Source organism: Oncorhynchus nerka, linkage group LG22 (genome assembly GCF_034236695.1).
Source record: "Oncorhynchus nerka isolate Pitt River linkage group LG22, Oner_Uvic_2.0, whole genome shotgun sequence".
Classification (NCBI taxonomy): Eukaryota; Metazoa; Chordata; class Actinopteri; order Salmoniformes; family Salmonidae; genus Oncorhynchus; species Oncorhynchus nerka.
In genome coordinates, this window is record NC_088417.1 from 94,225,473 (window position 1) to 94,233,456 (window position 7,984).

At 42.5% G+C, this 7,984-nt stretch overlaps 1 protein-coding gene across 1 annotated transcript in view; it reads right to left on the bottom strand.

Annotated features, from left to right (window-relative positions):
• Positions 1–5,326, bottom strand: part of ctif (CBP80/20-dependent translation initiation factor) — a 224,797-nt gene extending 219,471 nt beyond the window's left edge. The window contains 2 exon segments of the mRNA XM_065007588.1: positions 4,621–4,852; positions 5,108–5,326. The gene's annotated coding sequence lies outside the window, so the exon portion shown is untranslated.
• Positions 5,327–7,984: the final 2,658 nt, after the last annotated feature.

Here is a 7,984-nt window from a genome sequence, read left to right on the forward strand (position 1 = left end):
CAGCAGCAGCCTTCCATTGCCAATACCAGTGATAATTGTATTCCTTGCATCATTACAGTTATGGCCACTGCCAGGATAAATAAATAGACCTAAACTCCCATCCTTTGTGCTGTGAGCAGAGGGAGGTACAGGGTCAACCCCAGGACAAAACTTAATCACTCTGTTGAATGAATGGGCATTAATGAGAGAGTGTTATACAATCATGAGGATAACTTAAGGATAGGCCTACGTCTGTCATGGCTGGCTTCTTTTTCAACACTGATACGATTCCACAGAAGAGCATTATCAGTGACAGTCTATAACCTAGCACCAGCACTAGTCTGTAATACGATTCCACAGAAGAGCATTATCAGTGACAGTCTATAACCTAGCACCAGCACTAGTCTGTAATACGATTCCACAGAAGAGCATTATCAGTGACAGTCTATAACCTAGCACCAGCACTAGTCTGTAATACGATTCCACAGAAGAGCATTATCAGTGACAGTCTATAACCTAGCACCAGCACTAGTCTGTAATACGATTCCACAGAAGAGCATTATCAGTGACAGTCTATAACCTAGCACCAGCACTAGTCTCTGAGAAGCCGCTAGCCACTCCAGCTAAGAGTTTGTTAAACTCCTTGTGTGAAAGGATACCGGAAGGCCTAGACCAGCTGATACACAATGTGTTAAGGCAGCAGAGTTCACTCCCAGGCCTGCTCTGACACAAGGAGTTTAACAAACTCTTAGCTGGAGTGGCTAGCGGCTTCTCAGAGGCTAGTGCTGGTGCTAGGTTATAGACTGTCACTGATAATGCTCTTCTGTGGAATCGTATTACAGACTAGTGCTGGTGCTAGGTTATGCAAGTACTCACAGCACATACATATACACACACACACAACAAACACACACAGAGGACTGTTTATGGTGTGCTCTGTGTGCAGGTATGTCAGTGGAATGCACTCCACTGGCAGCACATTCCACAACACAATACGCCCCAGCCAGTCCATCACTCAGTGGAGATTTCACTCCCAGGCACACTGACTACAGACTTACTACAGATGCATAGAGACAGCAGCACAGTATGTACACTATTTAGCCTTTCCCCGTATGTCCTGAGAGAATATTGATTGAATATTATATAAATCCTATGAATTGAAAAGGCCAATTTGGGTTCAATCAATTAGCTTAATTTCAAATTATCTTTCAACTAAATGATGTTGCAGGAATGCTTATCTGTTTCTAACTACAGAAACCATTTCAGAACAATCTGAGATGGTGGGTGTCACAGGCTGCTGAAATGACATGACCCTACAGTGACCCTACAGTGTGGGTAAACAGTTCTGTGTGAGCTGAATGTCAATCTACTATCCTAGGTAGAGAAGAGGCTGAATGTCAATCTACTATCCTAGGTAGAGAAGAGGCTGAATGTCAATCTACTATCCTAGGTAGAGAAGAGGCTGAATGTCAATCTACTATCCTAGGTAGAGAAGAGGCTGAATGTCAATCTGCTATCCTAGGTAGAGAAGAGGATGAATGTCAATCTACTATCCTAGGTAGAGAAGAGGCTGAATGTCAATCTGCTATCCTAGGTAGAGAAGAGGCTGAATGTCAATCTACTATCCTAGGTAGAGAAGAGGCTGAATGTCAATCTGCTATCCTAGGTAGAGAAGAGGCTGAATGTCAATCTGCTATCCTAGGTAGAGAAGAGGCTAAATGTCAATCTGCTATCCTAGGTAGAGAAGAGGCTGAATGTCAATCTGCTATCCTAGGTAGAGAAGAGGCTGAATGTCAATCTACTATCCTAGGTAGAGAAGAGGCTGAATGTCAATCTACTATCCTAGGTAGAGAAGAGGCTGAATGTCAATCTACTATCCTAGGTAGAGAAGAGGCCGTCATGGCTGCACTGAGGGGCTTGTGGGGGCGACGGGAGAGAGGAGGACCCCATCTTAACATAAAGGATTGGGGATGACAATGGGACCATTGTACCCCTGGCTTGACCCTGGTGAGATTGGTAGTAGGGGCAGGGACTGGGACAGGGGCGTGCAAGGATAGCATAGACCCTCTAGGCTGCCCTAACTGCCTGGCTCACCATGTAAGCCTCAGGCTTGATGCACAAGGTCTTCTCTTACAACCAAGCCTGAGTGTGTATGACATGCAGAACATCATACACCTAGTGGGCCTATGGGGGCACTAATATATGCATTTTCAGCCAAGACAGGAAAGCTAGTCTAAGGCCTCAAAGCTTTCTATCAAAAACAGATGAGATGACAAAAAAACTTTGTTAGGAGCAGTGAGCTCTCCAGGACTAGCTACAGTGGCCAATGAACAATGATAGATAAGCAGAGGACTTTCGGTGTCATTAGTGAAAGTATTACCAGTCACCAACAAAGCCAATAACATATATTAGATAAACCACAACAACCTGCTGAAAGATATATTCCAAGGCAAATACTGACCAAATAACAGAAGCAACATTAGGTGGTTAAAAGTATTGACTAGAGACACAAACTACCAAAGCCAGGTCATTTAGGTCAGTTGTTCCTAACCAGGGATACTAGCATCCCTGGGGGTACTTGGTCTATCCACAGGGGGGGTACTTGAGAAGACTCATGAGACCATAGGTCTACTGATAAAATGCACATGAGGGGGTTTCTTCAGGGGTACTCTGGGCAGAGCAAAGTTCAGTTGGTGGTACAGTAAACAAAAAAGGGTGGGAACCGCTGAGTTAGATCATCATCTCAGGTCTCGTTGTGACAGAGGGCCATAGGTTGTGACCTCAGGACTGCATTAGTAGGCAACAGATATCAACACAGAGAGCACTTAGATTAGATAACTGACTGGGGCTTTTTCCACAGCTGACCTGACACAAAACATTACAGCCTAAGTTGACACAACACTGCCCAGACACTGATGAGAGAGGCCCAGGCAGGCTGTGCATAGAATAACAAGAATCCCAGTACATATAGAATAATACATTATATGATCTCTATAGGGCTGGTGTTTCATCCCAGGAAGATGTTTCCTCCCCTCTGCTCTCGTTCACTACCCTTCACAGATCTGATGACTGGATGTATGAAAGCAATATGGCAGAAACTAGGTGGATTGTCTTGACATCATGCAGATAATAACCACTGTACTCTCTCTCAGATGATTGTGTCTCAATGAGAGAAAAAGGCAGAGGACACTGGTTAAACCGGCAGAGGACACTGGTTAAACCGGCAGAGGACACTGGTTAAACCGGCAGAGGACACTGGTTAAACCGGCAGAGGACACTGGTTAAACCGGACCTACCACGGACAACAGACACAGCATACCGGCAGCAGGCGTTTTCACATTAATGTCTTCAAATACCACTGTTTGGTGCTATAGATCCATGAGCTTGTTAGTGACAGCAATACTATTTTCAAATGCATCCTATTATGTGTATGCAACAACCCTTTATCAGTCACTCGGGTGGGCAACCTGATTGAAAGTATCAGCCCCCACATACCCCAGCCATGCACATAGATAGACACATACATATATCGCAGGAAAAAACGTTTGTTCCTCAGATACCATGCCAACTGAACATGTATGGGCTTGCCTCAATTTCAACTCAGCAATAGTGCAGACATTTATTTTCATTGTATTTGATTGGTGTGGCTCGGACATAATCTCTTTAGAAATCAAAGGAAACCAGGCTAGTGAATAACCTGGAGGAGCTTCTGTAACTGTTAAATGAAGCAACGCCTTCATGGTGTGACAACAACAAGCCATGTAATTAGTAAGTAGTAATCTTACTTACTAGTTAGCTAGGTTAAAGATATCTAAAAAATATATTTTTTAATATATATATTTTTTAAACAGTTTCCCTTTTATCTGTGGCTAGGTAGCTAACTAGCTAAATGACCAAGTAAATGTGTTCTGATCAAAAACTCAGCTAGCTAATGGGCTGCACTCACCTGACTGGCTATGTTGGCACTGTATAGGCCAGGGCTAGCTGGTACAATATAGCATCTAGCTATATAGCTGGTACAATATAGCATATTGCCAACTGTCTCAGCTGGGTCTATCGTTCATGGTTTATGAGAGTAACACAAATCTGCGAATAATAACAACAAAGACGGATTTCGGATCCCAAACCGTTAGATATCGAAATCGGTCGGTGTTCTATCGTGCAGTGCGCGAGCCAAAAAATATGTTGAACGAAAACATCTGTCCGGTCTCCGGTGCTTCCACGCCCTACACTGCCTGACTAGCTACATTGCCTGCCTGGCTGGATCTGCTGTCTGCATCTAACAAAGGTGATGCAACCGAGGCTGACGAACTAGCTAATAAAATGTCAACAGGTTTGTCTGGCTAGGAAGTCTGCATAGGACATTTTGATAATCAACTAATGCAAATGTCATTTAGTTGAATTAACCCTCAAAGTTAAAGACAAATGTTGCCTGTAATAATTTTAGTTATACAAGGCAGTCACAGTTTTACCGCAAGCCACAATCAGTTGAAATGTACTCAAACGTTATTTAGCCACAGGGCGCAGCGCATTGGATCTGCTTAGCTACACACCCGTAGCTAACTATCTACCCTACTGTAGTTTAACACTTAACCGGCAAAACATCATTTCAAAATAAGACAGAAAACAATAGATCCTCACCCAAATCTTGGATTCGGACAGCTGGGGGAATCCTGAAGAACCTCCTGATATTAAACCCGCCGTGTCATCGGTGTATTTCTCAGGAGAGAAATGTGTTCGGAAAGAAAAGATTACGCTTCCAGACACCGGGGAATGCAGGAATGTGACGTTTAGGCCGGTAAAAGGAGGCTTGGATTCTGGGAGCCGTAGTTCTGTATGGCAGTGAGATTCCATTCAGTCACAGTGTCAGGAGCTGTAATTGTATTTGTTTGGAATAATACAGACTTGTTCAAACATTTGAGAAGGGTCAATTCATTAATGGCAAACATTGAGTTTGTTCTTATTTCTGAAGTAAATTTCAATTGATATCCGCGCTTATAAACCCAGGGTCGTTTTCTATTGTCCCTGTGGGCCGAATTGATGGTTATTTTAAAAACATTTAAATAATGTAAACTTTATTTAACTAGGCAAGTCAGATAAGAACAACGTTTTATTTATGACAGCCTACCCCGGACGACGCTGGGAGTCTCCAGTTAACGTGCACGCAGACTCAAACTGAGAGAATGGGCGCGTTTGAGCGGATCATTTTTGTCAAGTTGATGATCCCCTGCATTTCAAAGGGTGTTGTATTATGGGGTTTTATTAATACAAATTGTCCGATTTACGCCTAGCACTGAGGAATAATAAGAATTGAAGACTCCGTTCAAGATGCCCGACCGTTGTTCTCAAGGTAATCTACTAACATTCCCATAAACCGATTCATGGATTTCCTATATCTGGGTTGCATCCGGTTTATACTGATCAACATTGGCACTCAGTGCACACAAGGAGCAGCGACGAGGTCATCACCTCATCCAAAAACATGGCAGACATTGGATGAATATAACATTTTAATATCTTCAGGTGTGAGTGATGTAATAAAATAAAGCCTCAGCGATAATTATTTGAATAATTCAATGGATGTTTTGTGCACGAAGGCAGTACTTGACTCGAGCCAGCCTGAATGCTCATGACCAGCTATTCCAAGTTGTCAAATTAGGGTTTGTAAAGTCATGAAAGGTCATGGAAATTAGTTTAATAATTATTGTTAATGGCATTCATGAAGACACACTTAAATATTATCAATCACTTAAAAATCGACATATCAGCAATCATTGGAATGACCCTCCTGAGTGACGCAGCGGTCTAAGGCACTGCATCTCAATGCTAGAGGTTTCACTACAGACCCTGGTTCGATCACAACCGGCCCATGATTGGGAGTCCCATAGGGTGGCGCACAACTGGCCCAGCGTCATCCGGGATAGGCTGACGTAGGCCATCGTTGTAAGTAAGAATTTGTTCATAACTGACTTGCCTAGTTAAATCAAATAAACAATGTCTGTGTGTGCCAGAGTAAGTGGGCCATTGTCCGAGGAGAGAGAGCAGCACATTTCAGAAGCAGGTATAAAATAACGACGAACAACAGACTAAATAGATAGCTAATTCAAAACGTAACTTGCAGCAGTTATCTGGTTAGTGTCGTTGTCGCCTTGCCACTGGCACTGTAGAGCCTAAATAAATCTGCACCGTTGGAAAACTGGGATTCCCCTCTATTAAACAGTAGCCATGTAATTGTACCAACTTTACAAATATTCTAAGAATAGCCTAATTGACAAATAACTTGCTGTGCATAGATCTCCCCTGAAACATTAAGAGCCTCATATACACTGAAAACAAATGTAAATACAACATGTAAAGTGTTGGTCTCATGTTCCATGAGCTGAAGAAAAAAAAATCCCAGAAATGTTCCATACGCACAACAAGCTTACTTCTCTCAAATTGTGTTCACACATTTGTTCACATCCCTGTTAGTGAGCATTTCGCCTTTGCCAAGATAATCCATCCACCTGACAGGTGTGGCATATCAAAAATCTGATTAAACATCATGATCTTTACACAGGTGCACCTTCTACTGGGGACAATAAAAGGCCACTTTAAAATGTGCAGTTTTGTCACACAACACAATGCCACAGATGTCTCAAGTTTTGAGGGAGCGTGCAATTTGCATGCTGACTGCAGGAATGTCCACCAAAGCTGTTGCCAGATAATTGAATGTTGATTTCTTTAACATAAACTGCCTGCAACGTTGTTTTAAAGAATTTGGCAGTAAGTCCAACCGGCCTTACAACCGTAAACAAGTGGAAGCTGCTGAGGGGAGGATGACTCATAATAATGTCTGGAACAGAGCGAATGGCATAAAACCGTGTGTTGGATGTATTTGATACAGTGACGATTTTAGCATGCAAACCTGGGTTGGGCAAACTCCAACCAAAACAATGTGGATGCATGCCAGCAAAGCCACAACACAACACTAAACAATACATTAATTGCACTATAACGGTTACAAAAGGTGCCCACAAACTGTTAGGGCCTACATAAAGCTGTCCCAACAGCGGAGCTTTCTTTTCAGCACCATGTAGTGAATCCTTACCACTGCTGCATCTGGCTATCAGCAGAGCCTGGCATCGAAACAGTTCATTCAGCCTCATTTACTGCCTTTTAATAAAACATAACTGATATGGCTGACTTGCTTAAACAAATGTGGTTTCTACTAACAAGTGAGATGTGCAAACTATGGCATAAGGGGAGGACGAGCGGATAAGCGCGTTCATTGGCTATCTAGCTAGCTTTGTTAGACCCCGATTGGTGCTTATTTGACAAAGATACAGTCGATCAAATGAAGACCGGCCGCATCGTTGGCGTGCCATGAAGGCGTCACTCTCTGACCAAATATGGTGTCCTATAGGATATACTACACCCCTAATGATATAGTGAAGTCTGGTTACGTTCTAGGATCTCTGATACGGTGTCCTATAGGATATACTACACCCCTAATGATATAGTGAAGTCTGGTTACGTTCTAGGATCTCTGATATGGTGTCCTATAGGATATACTACACCCCTAATGATATAGTGAAGTCTGGTTACGTTCTAGGATCTCTGATATGGTGTCCTATAGGATATACTACACCCCTAATGATATAGTGAAGTCTGGTTACGTTCTAGGATCTCTGATATGGTGTCCTATAGGATATACTACACCCCTAATGATATAGTGAAGTCTGGTTACGTTCTAGGATCTCTGATATGGTGTCCTATAGGATATACTACACCCCTAATGATATAGTGAAGTCTGGTTATGTTCTAGGATCTCTGATATAATTTCCTATAGGATATACTACACCCCTAATGATATAGTAAAGTCTGGTTACGTTCTAGGATCTCTGAGCAATACATGCGAATGTGATTTGACTGTTTGAAACAAAGTTTAGGGTTAGATTTTCACAGATTTCTTTCTTTGCAAATTGAACGAGTGGAAATACAAAATCAATTGTCCATGCTATAT